The sequence below is a fragment of the Meles meles genome, chromosome 2 (assembly GCF_922984935.1).
Source record: "Meles meles chromosome 2, mMelMel3.1 paternal haplotype, whole genome shotgun sequence".
Lineage (NCBI taxonomy): Eukaryota > Metazoa > Chordata > Mammalia > Carnivora > Mustelidae > Meles > Meles meles.
The window spans coordinates 91,087,900-91,108,497 of record NC_060067.1 but is presented as its reverse complement, the minus strand read 5'-3'; the positions used below and the strand labels follow the sequence as shown (position 1 = coordinate 91,108,497).

At 35.7% G+C, this 20,598-nt stretch overlaps 1 protein-coding gene across 2 annotated transcripts in view; it reads right to left on the bottom strand.

The window, feature by feature from the left end:
• PRDM5 (PR/SET domain 5) overlaps positions 1 to 20,598 on the bottom strand; it is a 223,695-nt gene that overhangs the window by 53,557 nt on the left and 149,540 nt on the right. The gene's annotated exons all lie outside the window — the stretch shown is intronic.

Here is a 20,598-nt window from a genome sequence, read left to right as displayed (position 1 = left end):
TTCAATATTTAGAAGGTAAAAATAATACTGGCAAATATCTATGAGATTTAACTACCAACAGTCAAATTTAATGACCATAGTAGCCCAAATAATACTGATGTGTACATAATGGCAAAATATTTTTCACTAAACTAAGGAAAATAGGTGAGTTCTTTGCAATTGCTTTTTTCTTTAAATTACACTCTGACACTAAGCATTAAAATCCACTTGTGTTTTCTTCAAACATACCAAAGAACAAACAGAAGCACTGATGGCAATTGTAGAAGGTTAATTTTAAGTTGATTTCCAAAGGTACCCCAAAGTGGATACTCCATGAAGCTACTTTAGTCATGTATTAAATATTTTTTGAGCACATAACTCTTCTCATTACTGTCTTGGGCTTTGGGAAAGCAGCTGCAAATAGACTCACAAAGTCACTGCCTTTTCAATTTTGCTAGTGTAGTGAGAAAGACAAGAAAAAGTACAGAAAAACCGCAAGATTTTCAGATACTGATAAATTACATGAAGAAAATAAAACAAGGAGACTGGTTTAAGGAAGACCTCTATGGGAGTGGGCCTAAGGACTAAACTAAGGTTGTTATGAAAAGCAAAAGCAGTAAGTGAATACCAATGCCAATCCTTGATGTTAACTTCATATGACTGAAGCACACTCTTTTTTTTTTTTTTAACTCTTCCTATTTGAATTAGAATTATTTAAGCTTACTGGGCTTGAAATAAGTGCCTCCAAATTCTCACTGCTGGCACACCTGAGATGGGAGTAGCTTAAAAGTATTTGAAATGTGGGGGGAGGAGTGTGAAAAATGTCCAGAAAAGAGCTCCAGAAAACCAGAGACAGCTTTCTAGATGCAGCTAGTGATAATGAGAGGGGAAACCAGGATGCCACATGAAACACCTTATAGAGTCTTGGCTGGCGCTAAAACAAGTTACCCAACTTGAATCTTTGAAGAAAAAAATGCACTACAACAACAACTATCCGGTGGCAAATATAACTAAAAACAATTGGAAAAAGCAGATTCTAGTTTAATATATGCCATTAGAATGATGATTTACTGATGTTACCATTGTTTTATGAAATATAATTTTAATTAAAGACACCAGAAAGAACTCTAACCTTCACCAAGGGACTAACATATTAATTTTGAAACAGAATCTTAAAATGCATTAAGGGAGTACACATGCATCTCCATGAGAAAAGGATCTTAAACCCAAGCATCATTGACTACCATTCTTGCGCCAAACTAACTCAACATTCAACATCTTCACCCAAATCTTTTCTTAAGATCTATGTTTATGTAATATGAAATTAATAAAACAAAATCTTGCAAACCTTAGCCCCTGGATTTGATTTAAAATAAACTTGACCACTCTATAAAGGGGATCAGAGATCAAATTTTGTTTCAAGCTACTAAACATATTGAACACATACAACACATTTAGCAATAATGACCATGATCAACCTTGAAAATTAAAAAGTGTTAAAATGACTAATGGTTAAAATGATAAATTTTATGTTCTGTATATTTTACCACAATTTTAAAAGAGAAGTGTAATGCCAATGAGCCCTATGCTTTGAAAGACGTCGTACAAGCACAAAAGCTTAGATATATAATGTCTACATTTTAAGAGATTTTGACTAAAATAAAAATGGATTATTTTCAGAAAACAGTTTAATAATTTTAACTTTTATTTTGTCAACACATGTTTAAAACCTGTAAGATTTCAGAGAGCTCTCATAATTTTCTAAAAAGAGGAAAAGATATACACACAGAAAATGTAATTTAAGATGGAATAAAATTAAACTCTCACTTTCAATGACTCCAAATTAAATAATGTTTAACTAATTAAATTAAATAAGGTTTAAATATTTTGGAGCCACAGTTTTACTTTTTACATTGAGTTTTCCGACAAAAATCAATTTTGGAGAGGGCAATTTTCACCTTGAAAGTGTGTGTTTCATGAAAAATAAGACGGTTCCAAGTTGTTGAACTTCAAAATACAAGCTTTATATAGGAATTCTTTAGAACATTAAATCTGTTTTCCACAAAATCATGAGACTGGCTTGTTTTGCTTTTGTGGACTAAGGAAATTGTTGTAAGACATTAAAGTGACTTATTCTAAATAAAAATTAAACAAAAATGTAATGGGGCAAGCACTAACCAATCACTTTTCCAATTCCACCATTCCAATCCCCTCAATTTATGGAGCATCTAATAAACTAAAACTACACCACAGAGAGAAATGAAATGCTACCCTGACAGATGGGAGTAGTTCAAGTTCTTCTTGGCACTTCCATGAAACCCCACTCACTTCACTGAACCTCACATTGTTACTCTTGGAATTCTCCTATTAATCAAATCCTGCAAAAATCTCACTTGATCTGAAGAAATTAAGTCCAAGGACACCATCTTTGAAAGAAAAACAAAGTCTGAACTTGACATTCTCTCCTTGAGTATTTACAGAGATACTCTATTTTTAAAAGTTTAAAGAGTTTACTATTAGAAGGAAACAGGCAATAGAATATAAAAATAAAAATTTACTAAATGCAGAGATCTTTACTTCTCAAAATACTTTTGCCACCTGAATCAAAACAAATCAAGTCTTTTTTTTAAATGCAAAGTTCTATGAATGAAGTTACCAAAAAAAAAAAAGTAAGTAAAGTAAAAGATGCAGTCTTTTCCTTAAGGATCTTACACTTAACAGTATCCATCCCTCATTTCTGAAGAGAAGCCAAGTCAAATGAGATGAGGGTCATAAGGAATCAGAAAAATAGGAGAGTCACATGCTCACCAATTTTCTCATCTCAAAGAGCCATAACTATTTATGGGTTGAAGGCAAAATAAAAACTGAGTTTTATAGATGTAAACAAAATAGAATACACGATGCAGAATAAAAAAGGACATGAGTTAAAGAATAATTAGAAATATATAATTAGCTAGGAAAAGAAAGTCAAAGACTCCCAACTCAAGGCTTCAGTCGACCAGGTGTATAAATAAATGATAACCATCACTTGTGATTTGTCTGAGGGAGCACACCACCTTCACAAAGTCCTTCATGTGCACACCAATAGAAGCAGAGGGGACTGCTTCACAAACAGGAGAAACATCTGAACGATCCAGACACTAGCAAAGTTTTCAATGTTCTGACAAAGAAAGAAAAACTCCTACATGAGTTCTCTCAAATACTGTGTATAGGGACACTGTAAGGTAGGTAAGGAGAGAAAGGGAAGGTAATTACTGATTTGGTTTTGTTGGTAGGCAGTCAGACTTCAGTGGGAAAACTAATCCTTTCACCCAGCAGTTGCCTGTGTTTAGGAATTTCTACCAGTTTTATTTAGCCCCATATTTATGAGCATAGTTTGGGAACAGTGGTCCTGGGGTGATGAAGCTCTCTCAGGAGCTGCAGTTGGAGGGGCTTTCTGTTAACAGTGCCAGCAAGGAACAATCAAGAGTATCTAACTTTGAGCAGCAGGAAGCTCTGAATTCTTACCTCCAAACTAGAAAAGGAATAAAACCTTCCCCAGCCCTGATGCACACTTTGGAGTCGTGGGAAAACAACACACAGAAAAGTTGGTCTCAGGGGAGAAAGTGGTAGCAATGGCAAGAGGAGGCAAGTATCAGAGGAAACCTAATCTCTTGTACTTTTCCTAAACTAAAGGACAATGTTGGTGTTCCAAATTTAAAAGAGGTAGCTATACAATATTAGGTAGTAATGGATTAATAGATAAAGCTGCTGAGATACAGTTCATGAAAACTGTTTCCTGGGCCACTTCCATTTTTGAGGATCTCAGTTTAAAAAAAAAAAAAAAATGGGGAGGAAACAAGATGGCAGAGGAGTAGCAGACTGAAATGACATCAGGTCCTAGTAGTTCAGCTAGATAGTTATCAAACCATTACAAACACCTACAAACTCAACAGGAGATAGAAGAGAAGAAGAATAGCAATTCTAGAAACAGAAAATAGACCACTTTCTGAAAGGTAGGATGTGTGGAGAAGTGAATCTGAAACAACTGGGAGATTGAACGCTGGGGGAGGGGCCGGCTCCTGACAAGCAGTGGAGCAGCAGAGCATAAAATCAGAACACTTAGAAGTCTGCTCCACTGAAGGACATCGCTCCAGAGGCTAAGCGGGGCAGAGGCCTGGCAGGGACAGTGTTGTCTCAGGACCCATGGGGTAACAGAAAGACCATGGGTGTCTGAGTGTGGCAGAACTCCCAGGTATCAGAGTGGGGAAGCTGACTACAGAGAAGGAGGAGAGGAGAGAGCTCTCAGCTTGAGGGTTACCTTAAACCATGCTGGAAGGCACAGTCGGGTCACTGCACTTCGAGCCCGAGACCCCTCAAAGGTGGCAGATCTGGAGAGACTTCTCCTTCCTCCCCCGGGAGGAGTGGCATAGGAGCACATGGCAGGAATCTGCTGGGTTTGGAGACTCCAAATGGGGCAGTGTGCCAGAGACAGAAATACTCGGTCACAGGCTGGGTGAGCACAGAGTGCGCTGGAGACCAGGGAGACAGGGACAGACTGCTTTTCCTGAGGGTTCACTGAGGACTGGGGTCGTGAGCTCTCGGTTCTTCCAGGCCAGGGATTGGGAGGCCACCATCTTCATTCCCATCCTTCAAAGTTGTATGAAAAGTGTCCAGGGAACAAAAGCTCCCAAGAGTGAACCTGCTCAGATTACTTAGCCTGGCCCCTAGCAAGGGGGGGGGGGGGACAATTCTGCCTCAGGCAAAGACATTTGAGAATCACTGCAACAGGGCCCTCCTCCAGAAGATCAGCAAGAACATCCGGCCAAGACCAAGTTCACCAACCAATGAAAACTGCGGAGTGCCAGAGCTAGGGGAAACAATGCACAGAATTCACGGCTTTTTCCCCCATGATACTTTAGTATTGCAAAGTTAAATACTTTTAATTTTATTTTTTTCTTATTCTATTTTTTTAACTTTTCCTCTTTCCTCTTTCAACGTTTTTTTAAAATAGTTTATCTTAACAATACCTTAAAAAAAACTTTTTGAATTTTCATTGTTATACACGTACTTTATCCCTTTATTGTGTTTAACCTTATTTTTGGTATACATATACTTCTTTTTCTTTAAAATTTAGGGATACAATTTCTTCTAATACATCAAAATATACCCTAAATCTAGCACATGGCTTTGTTCTAGTCTTTAGCCTAATCACATTCTCTTTTTTTTCTTTTTCTTTCTTCTTTTTTTTCCTTTTTCCAACCAACTTATCAATTCTTTTTTAGAATCTTTCTTTAATTTTTATCTTTACAATCATAATCCATCCTTTCATCATGTTTACCCTTATTGTTGTATATATGTGTTTCTTGTTCTTTAAAATTTGGGGAGGTACTTTCTTCTAAGAGAACAGAATACACTCAAAATCAAGTGGGCAGCTCTGTTCTATTCAATAGTCTAATAGATATCCATAGATATTTTATAAATATTTTTATTTTTTATTATTTCATTTTTATTTTTACCACTTTCTTTTCTCCCCACTTTTGGGGTCTCTTCGGATTTGGTTAACATAAATTTTTCTGAGGTCTTTGTCAACCTTTTAGTATTTTATTCTCACGTTCATATATTCCTATCTGGATGAAATGACAAGGTGGAAAAACTCGCCACATATAAAAGAACAAGAGGCAGTACCGATGGCTAAGGACCAAATCAATATGGACATTGGTAATATCTCAGAACTAGAGTTCAAAATGACGGTTATCAAGGTGCTGGCTGGGCTCGAAAAAGGCATGGAAGATATGAGAGAAACCCTTTCTGGAGAAATAAAAGCCCTTTCTGGAGAAACAAAAGTATTAAAATCTAACCAAGTTGAAATCAAAAAGCTATTAATCATGTTCAATTAAAAATGGAGGCTCTTACTACTAGGATAAATGAGGCAGAAGAGAGAATTAGTGATATAGAAGACCAAATGATGGAGAACAAAGAAGCTAAGCAAAAGAGAGACAAATAAGTACAGAACCACGAGGGGAGAATTTTAGAGTAAGTGATACCATAAGATGAAACAATATTAGAATAATTAGGATCCCAGAAGAAGAAAGACAGAGCAAATAATACTATAAAATTTCCCAAATATAGCAAAGGGAACAAGCATCAAAATCCAGGAGGCACAGAGAACCCCCCTCAAAATCAATAAAAATATGTCCACACTCCGTCATCTAAAAGTAAAACTTACAATTCTTAGTGACAAAGAAAATCCTGAAAGCACTCGGGACAAGTCCATAACATAAAAATGGTAGAAATATTAGATTGGCAGCAGACCTATCCAGAGAGACCTGGCAGGCCAGAAAGAACGGGCATGATATATTCAGAGCACTAAATGAGAAAAATATGCAGTCAAGAATACTATATCCAGCTAGGTTAACTTTGAAAATAGAAGGAGAAATAAAAAGCTTCCAGGACAAACAAAAATTAAAAGAATTTTCAAATACCAAACCAACCCATACAGGAAATATTGAAAGGGGTTCTCTAAGCAAAGAGAGAGACTAAAGGCAGTAAACCAGAAAGGAACAGAGACAATATACAGTAACAATCACCTTACAGGCAATACAGTGGCAATAAATTCATATATTTCAATAGTTACCCTGAATGTAAATGGGCTAAATGCCCCAATCAAAAGACACAGGGTATCAAATGGATATAAAAACAAGACCCATCGATACGCTGTCTACAAGAAACTCATTTTAGACCCAAAGACACCTCCTAATTGGAAGTGAGGGAATGGAAAACAATTTACCATGCAAATGGACATCAAAAGAAAGCTGGGGTGGCAATCCTTGTATCAGATAAATTAGATTCTAAGCCAAAGCCTATAATAAGAGATGAGGAAGGACACTATATCATACTTAAAGGATCAATCCAACAAGAAGATCTAACAATTGGAAATGTGTATGCCTCTAACAAGGGAGCAGCCAATTATATAAACAAATGAATAACAATATCAAAGAAACACATCAACAATAATACAGTAATAGTAGACAACTTTAACTCCCAACACTTAAACGGACAGATCATCTAAGCAAAATATCAACAAGGGAATAAAGGCCTAAATGACACATTGGACCAGATGGACATCACAGATATATTCAGAACATTCAATCCCAAAGCCACAGAATACACATTCTTCTCTAGTGCACATGGAACATTCTACAGAAGATATCACATCCTGGGTCACAAATCAGGTCTCAACTGGTACCAGAATATTGGGATCATTCCCTGCATATTTTCAGACCACAATGCTCTGAAACTAGAACTCAATCACAAGAGGAAAGTTGGATATCTTCTTTGCAGAAATGTCTGTTCATGTCTTCTGCCCATTTCTTGATTGGATTATTTGTTCTTTGGGTGTTGAGTTTGATAAATTCTTTATAGATTTTGGATACAAGCCCTTTATCTGATATGTCATTTATAAATATCTTCTCCCATTCTATCAGTTGTCTTTTGGTTTTGTTTACTGTTTCCTTTGCTGTGCAAAAGCTTTTGATATTGATGAAGTCCCAATAGTTCATTTTTGCTCTTGCTTCCTTTGCCTTTGGCGATGTTTCTAGGAAGAAGTTGCTGCAGCTGAAGTCAAAGAGGTTGCTGCCTGTGTTCTCCTCAAGGATTTTGACAGATTCCTTTCTCACATTGAGGTCTTTAATCCATTTTGAGTCTATTTTTGTGTGTGGTGTAAGTAAATGGTCTAGTTTCATTTTTCTGCATGTGGCTGTCCAATTTTCCCAATACCATTTGTTAGAGAGATTGTCTTTTTTCCATTGGACATTCTTTCCTGCTTTGTCGAAGATTAGATGACCACAGAGTTGAGGGTCTATTTCTGGACTCTCTATTCTGTTCCATTGATCTATGTGTCTGTTTTTGTGCCAGTACCATACTGTATTGATGATTCCAGCTTTGTAATAGAGTTTGAAGTCCAGAATTGTGATGCCACCAGTTTTGGCTTTCTTTTTCAACATTCCCTTGGCTATTCGGGGGTCTTTTCTGGTTCCACACAAATTTTATGATTATGTGTTCCATTTCATTGAAAAGAGCTGATGGCATTTAGATAGGGATTGCATTAAACATGTAGATTGCTTTAGGTAGCATAGACATTTTCACAATATTTGTTCTTCCAATCCATGAGCATGAAACGTTTTTCCATTTATTTGTGTCTTTCTCAATTTATTTCATGAGTATTCTATAGTTTTCTAAGTACAAATTCTTTACCTCTTTGGTTAGGTTTATTCCTAGGTATCTTATGGTTCTGGGTGCAATTGTAAATGGGATCAACTCCTTAATTTCTTTCCTCTGTCTTGGTGTTGGTGTATAGAAATGCAACTGATTTCTGTGCATTGATTTTAGGTCCTGACACTTTACTGAATTCCTGTATGAGTTCTAGCAGTTTTGGGGTGGAGTCTTTCCGGTTTTCCACATAAAGTATCATATCTGCAAAGAGTGAGACTTCTTTCTTTGCTGATTTGGATGCCTTTTCTTTTTACTGTCTGATTGCTGAGGCTAGGACTTCTAATACTATGTTGAAAAGCAGTGGTGATAGTGGACATCTCTGCTGTGTTTCTGACCTTGGGGGGAAAGCTCTCAGTTTTTCCCCATTGAGTACAATATTCACTGTGGTTTTTTTCATAGATGGCTTTGATGATATTGATGTATGTACCCTCTATCCTTACACTGTGGAGAATTTTGATCAAGAAAAGATGCTGTACTTTGTCAAATGTTTTTTTCTGCATATATTGAGAGTATCATATGCTTCTTGTTCTTTCTTTTATTAATGTATTGTATCACATTGATTGATTTGCAGATGTTGAACCAACCTTGCAGCCCAGGAATAAATCCCACTTGGTTTTGGTGGATAATCCTTTTAATGTACTGCTGGATCCGACTGACTAGTATTTTGGTGATAATTTTTGCATCCATGTTCACCAGGGATATTGGTCTGTAATTCTCCTTTTTGAGGGGGTCTTTGTCTAGTTTGGGGATCAAGATAATGCTGGCCTCATGAAATGAGTTTGGAAGTTTTCCTTCCATTTCTATTTTTTGGAACAGGTTCAGGACACTAGGTATAAATTCTTTAAATGTTTGGTAGAATTCCCCTGGGAAGCCATCTTGCCCTGGGCTCTGGTTTGTTGGGAGATTTTTGATGACTGCTTCAATTTCATTACTGCTTATGGGTCTTCCATATCTTCCTGGTTCACTTTTGGCAGTTTAATGTGCCTAGGAATGCATTCATTTCTTCCATATTATCTAATTTGCTGGTATAGAGTTGCTCAAAATATGTTCTTACAATTGTTTGTATTTCTTTCATGTTGGTTGTGATCTCTCCTGTTTCATTCATGATTTTATTAATTTGTGTATATTCTCTTTTGTTTTTTGTCAGTACAGCCAGGGGTTTATCAATCTTTTTAATTCTTTCAAAGAACCAGCTATTTTTATTGATCTGTTCTACTGTTCTTTTGGTTTCTATCTCATTGATTTCTGCTCTGATCTTTATGATTTCTCTTCTCCTGCTGGGTTTACGCTTTTTTTGCTGTTCTTTCTCTAGCTCCTTTAGTGAACGGTTGGGTTGTGTATTTGAGACTTTTCTTGTTTCTTCAGAAAGGTTTGCATTGCTATGTACTTTCCTCTTAGGATCGCCTTAGCTGCATTCCAAGGATTTTGAACAGTTGTGTTTTCATTTTCATTTGTTTCCATGTATTTTATTAATTCTTTAATTTCCTGGTTGACCCATTCATTCTTTAGTAGGACGCTCCTTGGCCTCCACATATTTGAGTTCTTTTCAACTGTCCACTTGTGACTGAGTTCTAGTTTCAAAGCATTGTGGTTCAAAACATGCATGGGATGATCCCAATCTTTTGGTACTCGTTGAGACCTGATTTGCAACCCAGAATGTGATCTCTTCTAGAGTATGTTCCATGTACACTAGAGAAGAATGTGTATTCTGTTGATTTTTGATGGACTGTTCTGAATATGTCTTGATGTCTATCTAGTCCAGAGTGTCATTTAAAGCCTTTACTTCCTTGTCGATATTTTGCTTAGATGATCTGTCCATTTAAGTGATGGGGGTTAAGGTCATCTAATATTACTGTATTATTGTTGATGTGTTTCTTTGATACTGTTTTTCATTTGTTTATATAATTGGCTGCTCCCATGTTAGAGGCATACATATTTACAATTGTTAGATCTTCTTGTTGGATAGACCCTGTAAGTATGATACAGTGTCCTTCCTCATCTCTTATTATAATCTTTGGTTTAAAATCTATTTGTCTGATATAAGGATTGCTACTCCAGCTTTCTTTTGATGTCCATCAGCATGGTGTTTTCCACCCCCTCAGTTTCAATCGGGAGGTGTCTTTGGGTCTAAAATGAGTCTCTTGTAGACAGCATATTGATGGGTCTTGTTTTTATATCCATTTGATACCCTGAGTCTTTTGTTGGGGGCATTTAGCTCATTTACATTCAGGGAAACTTTTGAAAGATATGAATTTAGTGCTATTCCAACACTAATATATTCTAAATGATCCCTCTTTTTAGAGTCTTTGTTTCACTACTTCATTTGGTTCATGATACTACATTCCAAGACCAAGGTCACTCCCTCACTCTTCCCTCTGTGTCTCTATCCACCCTCTGACAAACCCTGACATAACCATTATAGCTTTTGCATTAGACACTAGGGCCTTTGATATTTTTGAAAAAAATATTTAAAAATAGATAATAATGCCACCAATGAAAATAAAAATGGATATTTCTCCCTCTCTCTCTTTTAAGTTTTTATATGCACTTGTCACTAACCTCCCAAATCAACCAGGGGAGCAAAGTACAGAAAGAGAAAGAATAGGAAGGAAACACTATATTCCACTGATATGATCAGTGTTCAAAAATTATCTGAAATGTCAAAATAACATGGAGAACAAAAGTCATGTAGTTCAAAACTTTACAAATGACTTCTTAGGGAAAATCTAAGGCTCTGAAAGTGTGATGCTGAGACTATCATTTACTTCTGTGCAGATTCTACACTCAAGTCTTCAGTGAATTCTTAGTTTATCTGCAGGTAAAAGAACATTCAATATGACCTAATGTTAGTAATTAACCACTTAGAAAATAAATATAGCAAAATAAGTTTCCTCTCAATACAGGCAAGTTATCTTATTCTTATAAGAATGTGATAAACATGCATTAAATTTTCATTTGTGTTCACAATGACTTTGCTAATTGTCTATTTTTATTTATTAATAATTGTCATACTGTCTTATTGTTTTTTATAATTATAGCTACCATTTTTATAATTTTGAACAAATATTCTAAAAAGAATGAATAAATTCCTTTAGAAAAAGAATTAGAAAAACAATGGCTAAAATCCAAGTATAACCAAATTGTAATATACTGATCCTTTATTTCTAAGCTGATCATACATATTTACTAAAAAAAAATTAACTATTTCCTAAGACAATGATTTATTACTATAGTCAAACAACAGTGTGCAAGCAAGCCTAGAACAGAAGGGCCAACACAGCCGGTATCTATTAACACGAAAAGTTGGTTGGAACTATAGGCAAGTAATTAACCTTCTGGCCCAGAGCTTTAAAACCCCAAAAGCAGTTCCTAGAATTTCTTTCATAATTTATGAACAACTGATGGAATTTATGTCACAGTGCATGGATTCCCTTGCGGAATTAACCCCAGCTCTCACTGACCCTAAGAAGCTATAAACCAACAGGAGAATGTGCTCTACTATTTCGGCTGACCCACATAGTGCCATCCCTGTCACTGTAGCACAGGAAATCGGATGATAAATTACAGAGCTGCCTGCCAGGCATAGACCTAAACATTTCACCTTCAATGATGGCAACAGCAAAACATACTACATGCACCCTCAGTCACCCCAAACCAGCCATGTCTGACAGCAAACCCTCCTCTATGTTCTACAGATGATCTATATTCTGCTGCTAAAGGTTATAAAAAGATGATGACGATGATATTGGGAACAGAAGGTCAGACCATATATCAAGGGAGGTTGCATAACTGTGGTTAAACACGGGCAGAAATAACAAAGACAAAGCAAACGTGGCAGCAACGGCTCACATATCACATGCACATACTGTGCTGGGCACTGGCAAGGTTTCTTGACATGGACTTTTCATTTGTTCCTCAAAGCAATGCCATGAAGCTGGGACTCTTTTTTTTTTTTTTTTTTTCCAAGATTTTTATTTAATTATTTGACACCGAGAAAGGCAAGGAAGGGGAAATAGCAGGCAGAGGGAAAGCGCAAAGCTGACTCTGCTGAGCAGGGAGCCCGATGTGGGGCTCGATCCTAGGACCATGGGATCACAACCTGAGCAGAAGGCAGATGCTTAACCAAGTGAGCCACCCAGCCATCCCCACTGGGTCTGTTCTTACCTCTGTTCTTTAGATGAGGAAACTAAGCTTTGAAAGGTTAAGCAATTTACTATAAAACTCACACAGGGAGGAAATGAGTAAAATGGAATTTAAAAGCCTAGCTTATGACTCCAGGATCCATACTTCAGATATAAACTAGGTATTAAATACCAAAAAGTGGAGATAGCTCACTTTGTGGTGGGAAAGTTCCTCCATAAGTGGAATTAAATAACGAACTACAAATCCTCAAGCTTCCAAGTCAAGATTAGTAACTGACTGCTAGCTACATCAGCAAGATACTATCATCAAACATTATGGAAAGAATGTATGTAATTCTACAGTTAGTTCAAGACTAACAGTAAAAATCAGAATAAGAACTAAAAATACTAGCAAAGCATACAATGAACAAAGTTGAAGCCTTAGTTTAGCTCTAGAGGAACAATATACAAGTAGTGTAACCTTAGCAAATCACTACATTTTGTGGGGCATGGGTTCAATGAAGAGGCTTGAACTAGAAATTTATGAAATTCTTTTCTATTCTAAAAATGAAGAGTACTGTATTTTTTTTTAAGATTTTATTCATTCATTTGACAGACAGAGATTACAAGTAGGCAGAGAGGCAGGCAGAGAGAGAGGGGGAAGCAGGCTCCCTGCTGAGCAGAGAGCCCAATGCGGGGCCTGATCCCAGGACCCTGGTATCATGACCTGAGCTGAAGGCAGAGGCTTTATCCCACTGAACCACCCAGGCGCCCCAAGAGTACTGTATTTTAACAATCTATAAAAGCAAATGCCTTGTGCACACTTGCTGTGCATGTTCTTATTCTAATCATCTAATCATGAAGAATGAATAGACTTCAGAAGGTAAATACAGGGTTTGTAAAAGATAACATTTTCAAAGTTAATGGAAAAAAAACCCCACAAAGTTTTGTCAGACTTCACCTTAGCAGTACAAAATGGAGGTAATCGGAAGGAGAGAGAAAAGGAGGGGAAAGAAGGTGAAGTGAGGATACAACTGGTTGATTACTTAAGGTAGTAAAGGATAAAACCAACCAAAATGTGAATTGAAGAAGTTTTAAAAAAAAATTTAAAGCACTATTAACAAAAAATTACAACAGAGATATAAATACGAAGACTTCTCCCAGAACTAACAGCAGTAATGCAATAGCTATGTTCTCACTATCTTACAAAATAGCCATTAGTCATGAACCAATAAAATAAGACCTGTTCTGAGAAAATTTATATGAAGGAAACTGCTTTTAATACTCCACAAAGCAATACCATCACTATACTAAATAGGAAATGATGAAAGATTCCAATTGGCAAACTGGAAGGAAGAAACACAGACAGGAGTAGTTTTCTCTTCATACAACTTAATGGTATTTGATGTTATAAAAAAAAAGAATTACCTTCCCAAAATATTGATGGACAATTTGAATACTACAAAAACAAAATGAAATTGACACCTTCAACATAATGGGAAAACCATGAAAAGATTGTTATCTCTATAAAAATCCTATCACATTGCACTATATTCAAATGTACATCCACTCACTAAAAATCCCAACTATCAATAATCATTTCCTAGAAATTAAAAAAAAAAGTAATCTGTCCAACTACATGATATTCTGAAAAAAGTCAAACTATATAAACATGAAATGGTTTTCTGGAAAACAAATCTATGGAGATAGTAAAATGATCAGTGGCTGCCAGGCCTTGAGGGTAGGGGGTAAATAGGCAAAGCACAGAGGATTTTTAGGGCAGTGGAAGTACTCCGTATGATATCATATTGATGAAGACACATTATATGTTTGCTCAAACCCATAGAATGTACATCAAGAGTGAACCATAATGTAAGCTATAGACTTTGGGTGACTGAAATGTGTCAATGTGGGTTCATCAATTATAATACATATCACTTTGGGGATGTTGATAACAGAAGAGGGTATACATGTGGAGGGAGGGAGTAGGTGGGAATATCTCTGGATCTTCCCTTCATTTCACTGTGAACCTAAAACTCTAAAATATACAGATGTTTATATCTATAGTATTATATTATAATTATATACATAAAATGCAATTTTATGCAATTATATTTATGTATGTAAATAAATAATATTATAGATATATTTATATCCATTTACAGATAAATATATTCTAAAAATAAGGCAAATTTAAAAAATAAAGGCGAAAAAATCTGGAAAATTAAATTTAATTATCATTTTGTCTGTATGTTATTGCCCCCTATAAAGGTGACTCAGGAGAAAATGAATGCAAAATACACACACACACACACACACACCCCTTCCATTTCACTCTAAAAGATAAAATTTTCATACTACTAAAATAGTATGTGACTTTTAGAATTCCATTTGTCATCTTTTATACTGGAGAACTTACAGAATTTGTGTGATTCTTGTAATTATAACAACTGTGTAGCAGCTGTATGGCAAAAAAGAAGAGATAACACAAGAATAAAATAGAACTAAATAAAATAAAACAGAATAAAATAGAAATAAAATAGTCAAAAGATTAGGGTCTTAATATCTTGACTTGATAAGTCATTTATTTCTCTGAAACTCATCTTCCTTAACTAGAAAATGAGAATGGTCTTGGAAACCTATCACACTTACTGTGGAAGGATTAACTCAGATATTTGAAAGAGCTTCTCTCCTTCAATAAACTTGATTAAAAACCTGAGACTGGGGGCGCCTGGGTGGCTCAGTGGGTTAAAGCCTCTGCCTTCGGCTCAGGTCATGATCCCAGGTCCTGGGATCGAGCCCCGCATCGGGCTCTCTACTCAGCGGGGAGCCTGCTTCCTCCTCTCTCTCTGCCTGCCTCTCTGCCTAGTTGTGATTTCTCTCTGTCAAATAAATAAAATATTAAAAAAAAAAAAAAAAAAAACACCTGAGACTGATCTGCCCTGCCCTTCAGCTCAGAATCCAGTCATGGAGCAGATATGCAAAGTAAGTGTAGTATCATAACTGAAAAGAGATGTTTATATATAGTAAGCAATGGAATCCCCAAAGCTCTACTAGATGAGAGGCTATGGAGAGCAAGAGACTACAATATCCTACACAATTGTTTGTAATTATTCCAGTTCCTGCATAGTGGACCTTGTCAAACAAAATGGATAGAGTATTTGTCAGGACCAATTTCCTCTACCTTTTTTCTAATAAGAATTTTAAAAACGAGGCAAGTCCAAGTTAAAAAGAGTCATGGTAAGATTTTAGTGCTGGCTGGCCAAATGTTGTTCTTTATTCCTTCATTTAAGCACTGTAATTTTACATATATTGGTGAGCTAAATCTTAACAGTTAACCATGCCATTAACTGTTATTTATTATATAATTGTTTACAACCAAAAGCATGATAAAGCAATGGGGTAAAGAACGGAAAGGAGAGCAAAGGGCCCAACTTTATATTTATAAATATATAATATAGTTATATATTTAGTAAGTTTTTTCTTTGATTCTAACATTTCTCAAAGTGAATTCCATGATTGTATAGTTAATTTATGAAAAAATGATTTTATGGTCAATTAAATTTAGATTAAAATCTAGGACTTCTCGTTATGAAGCCAGCATTCTTTCCACCACCCCACAGGTACAGTAATTCTTTGTAGTTTCTTTTATTTATTCAAGAAGCATTTGCTAGTTTCTTTCTCCAGGCCAGGCATAGTAAACAAGTGAGTTATCAGATATGGGCAGAGCTCTAAGGGAACAGAGAACTTATGAATGACGAAAGAAGTATGAGCACTTGGAAGTGTGCTATGTTGAGAGACGTACAAGACAGAGCATACCCACCTAATGTGGTGGGAGTGAGGGATAGTCACGTGACATATCATGGAGAAAGTTATATTTACTTGTAGACTCAGGAAAAATGAAAGAAGCCCAGTAAGTGAGCCTGAAATGCCAACTAGAAGAGGAATTAATAATTGATGAGTCTCGTGATTCATTTTGCAGAATGCCAGGGTAAACCACGAGATTTATAGTAGGATAACAGCATGACTGGGTAAGCCTTACCAACTCTTTAAGCCTTCTTTGGTAAAAAACAGATATACTTTACAATGTATTTAAAAAACAAAACAAAACTAAACAAAACTTCTAAAGACTCTACGCCAATAGCAAATTTCATGGAATTCCCTTTTCGAGATGACTACGCATGCAGTAATGAAATTCTGCTTCTTCAGAAGAATCTGAGTTTTCTCTGAGTGGCATGACTGTAAGCGACGAAACAGAACAATAGAAAGTCTGTTTATATTTAAAGAATAGAAATCTTCCTGTCGAAAGAACTGGGCTTTGAGGGACATGCAAACAAGATGTAAGCTGTGAAGCTGGATGTTCAGGAAATAGTTCTCAGCAGCACTTGGCTGGCATCTGCATACACTCAGTTGTTCTTACTGGAATAGAACACTCCCACTTTTAATTACGAAAATTTTCAAACAGGCAGAAGAATTGGAAAAATAGTACAATAAGCCATATATATCCTCACTTAGGTTTAATGTCACCATATTTGCTTCCTCATTTGTCCCTTTTTAAAATATATTTTTGTACTTTTTTTTTTTTAAAGATTTTATTTATTTATTTGACAGAGAGAGATCACAATAGGCAGAGAGGCAGGCAGAGAGAGTGAGAGGGAAGCAGGCTCCCCGCCAAGCAGAGAGCCCAATGCGGGACTCGATCCCAGGACCCCGAGATCATGACCTGAGCCGAAGGCAGCGGCTTAAACCACTGAGCCACCCAGGCGCCCCTATTTTTGCACTTCTTTTTGCTGCTTCATTTTAGAATCAGATGCAGAAACATGTCACATCTAAATAATTTATTTTTTCTTATTTATTTTTTCAGATTTTATTTATTTATTTGACACAGAGAAAGCAGGAGAGCATAGGCAGGGGGAGGGAGAATGGAAGAGGGAAAAGCAAACACCTTACTGAGCAGGGAGCCCAGGTAAGCCTCAATCCCAGGATCCTGGGATCATGACCTGAGCCAAAGGCAGACACTTAACAAATGAGCCACCCAGGCATTCCAGATCTAAATAATTTAGCATAAATCTAATAATAGCAGTTATCTGTATAATCATAATGTTAATATTTTTTAAATATCTTATTAGACAAGAAACTTATTATGTGAAGACACAGAAAATCTTCAAGAAAATTCAAGTTGTCCATATTTATAATAAGAAGAAATAAACAGTTAATGATTTAGCATTTAACCTCTAAGGCCTTTATATATAAATATATTATCCCTACAAAAATATACTGTTTTGTTTTTGTAACTTATATTTCTTTTCATGGTAACTAATACATGATGTACTAGTATATCATATTGCTCTTATTGCTTATAGTATATTCTAATTTATAGAAATACCATAATTTATTTAACCACTCTTCTCAATGTTGAATTTGCGAGCTCTATTTCCATTTTTTTTCCGACTATTATCAATAGCTCTTCAAGGAACAGGAGACTTTTTTCTTTTTTTTTAAACAAATTTTACTGCCTATGATCTCCTTATGGACTTAGTATCAAGCATACTATGGGTTTATGCCTAATAAGGAAGATAAAAAGCCAAGGACAACTTTTGATGTGACAATGTAAATTAAACTTTTAAGAGGTTATCTTGGAGAACATTACAGTTTAATTTTAAGAAAGAAGTTGGTGAGAACCACACAGTTCAGAATTTTAAACATCACTAAAAATAATTTTTCCAATCAAGTTCTTCTTTCAACATTTATTCAACAAAAAGGTCTAGTTAATCAGGAACACAGCCACCTAAATGCATTTTTTCCGACAAAAATGCATTTTTCAGGGTAATACATTTTTTTAAAATCCCATGATTATTTATACCAGACAACATGATAGTAAATTAACTTCTTATCAATAGTCAATCAAGATTATGTTTATAAATTATTAAAGTTTCAGTATATTTAATGATTTAGGATCTTGATAACCTTGAAAGAAAGAAAAAGGAAAGACTGAACATAATATTCTCAGGATGACATCCTGTAAGAAGGAAAAACCTCAGAAAAGGAGAGAACAATAATATAAGAAATTATGTCAATCACTTGTTTCTTCTATACAAGATTTTGGCATGATTTTAAGTTCATCAGCCCTCAACATGGCTCTCTACTGCTCTTTTCCTTTTGCTTCTCTTTTCTTTTTGTTGTTCTCTGCTTCTGTTTTGGTCCCCAAAACTTCATTTTCCCTGGATACTTCTAAGCAAGAAGGCCTCCTTTCTCTCATTAGGATATCCACTATTCTACATCCATCATGTATAATGTTTGATATGTTCTTGGTTATAGGTTTCATTTAAAAGTATTTAAGAGGCCACGCTAAGATTACAAATACTACTTTGACATTATGTCTTTTAGCTTTAGCCAAAAAATTTCCAGGATAAGAAATCATGTTCCACTGCTGTCCTTTCCTCTGTCTATGTGTAATAACTGTACTATTGATTCTTTGGCCTAAGTAAGCTAACATTTCCTCACCCACAAAATAGTTACTATGCTAGACATCTACTACCTGAGGTACTGGGAGTACAGTGATAAAGTGAAATACTCTCCCTCTTGAATAGGAAGCTTCAGCAATGTAATCCAGTTGCATTTTATCATATACATATCATATACGGTCCAGCTACTGAAAACCATTAAGATTCAGGTAAAATAATCTGGCTATCAATATTTAGAGTATTTTTCAAGTTTTTTCAAGTATTTCTCTACATGATAGACAAAATCCAGACAAGGTTCTGTCAAGAATATTTAATTGTTTAAATATATTTGCTAATGACATATCCAATTCGGGATTAGTATCCAAAATATGCTAAGAACTCATACAATTCAAGACCAAAACAACAAATAATCCAATGAAAAAATGTGCAGAAGACATGAACAGGCATTTTTCCAAAGACATCCAGATGGCCAACAGACACATGAAAAGATGCTCAACATCACTCATCGTCAGGGAAACGCAAACCGAAACCACAATGAGATGATATCTCACATCTGTCAGAATACCTAGTATCAGAAAGACTAGAAAAAACAAGCGGTGTTGAGACTGTAAAGAATGGGGAAACCTCGTATACTTATTGGTAGGAATGTAAATTGATACAGCCAGTCTGGAAAAACAGTTTGGAGGGTCCTCAAAAAAACTTAAAATGGAAGTACCATATGATCCAGTAATTGCACTTCTGGCTATTTACCCAAAGAAAATGAAAACATTAATTCAAAAAGATGTATGCACCTCTATGTTTACTGCAGCATTATTTACAAGGGCCAAGATACGGAGGCAACACAATGTAAATATCTATTGACAGATAAATGGATAAGAGAAATGTGGTATATATACACGATGGAATATGGCCTAACCATAAAAAGGAACCATATCTTGCCATTCACAAGAGTATGGATGGACCTAGAGGATATTATGCTAAGTAAGTGAAAGACAAATACCCTACAATTTCACTTATATGGGGAATCTAAAAAACAAACAAACAAAAAAACAAATACCACCACCAACAACAAAAAGAGAAACAGACTCATACAGAACTACCTAGTGATTGCCAGAGGGGAAGGCAGTGGCGGATGGGTGAAATAGGTGAAGAAGATAAGGGAACAAACGTCAGTCACAAAATAAGTCATGGGGATAAAAAGTGCAGCAGTGAGAATATAGTCAATAATACTGTAATAACTTTGTATGGTGACAGATGGTATGTTAGACTTATCCTAGACTTACCATGGTGAGCTTTTTATAATGCATATAATTACCAGATCACTATGTTGTATACCTGAAACAAATATTCTATGTCAACTATACTTCAGTTAAAATTTTAAAAAAGAATATTTAGTTGTTTATTTAGGCTTCACTAGGCACAGCCCTCTTTCATGGGAGAAACTGCACAAAAAGTCAGAAGAAATCAAGGGACGATCCCTTTAGGAAGTAATCCATGGCATACCGGACATTATGGTTGCATCACCCTCATATCCAATAAAATCCTACAGCGTCTACGCAATATTCCAAGAAATTTCTAAATTTAAAAAAGCCATATTTGATGTCAGTTATAGGAAGGAATCTTGAGAGGAGGCCCTTAGCCTTCTATAAAAAGTCAAACTGCTATTCCCTATTCCTCTAGTAGAACAGAACATACAGTAAATCACAATTATATCACAACTAAACATTAGCCAAATTATTTTCATTTCAGATATTTAACTTAATTGGCAAAGTAAACTTACT